Consider the following 398-nt stretch of genomic DNA (forward strand, 5'->3'; position numbering starts at 1 on the left):
ATGAAAAAGCACTTGAAATTTATTTTATATGTATTGAGCATAGTGCTTCATCATATTCAAACCTGCATATATCAACTATACGATTGGAACAATACATAATTCAAAAATAAAGTCTCTTGAATATAAAAAAGCTTTTTATACTTTTTACAAAATAACAAACAACCACTTGACCAAACAATCAATATACAATCAGTTATTATGAGTAACCTTAGATGTGTTTGTTTGGCGATAACACAACGATCTGCTAAACAAACTGATGTTACTTAAGTTTCAAAATATCATCATATACCAGTTGTGGGTCTACGTAGAATCAACTGTATTCAGCTTACTTTCTCTGTAAATAAAGGACTCTATCACTTTAAGAAATCATTGTAACTACGTATGGTTTTAATGAGTAT

The sequence above is a fragment of the Penaeus monodon genome, chromosome 29 (assembly GCF_015228065.2).
Source record: "Penaeus monodon isolate SGIC_2016 chromosome 29, NSTDA_Pmon_1, whole genome shotgun sequence".
Taxonomy (NCBI): Eukaryota; Metazoa; Arthropoda; class Malacostraca; order Decapoda; family Penaeidae; genus Penaeus; species Penaeus monodon.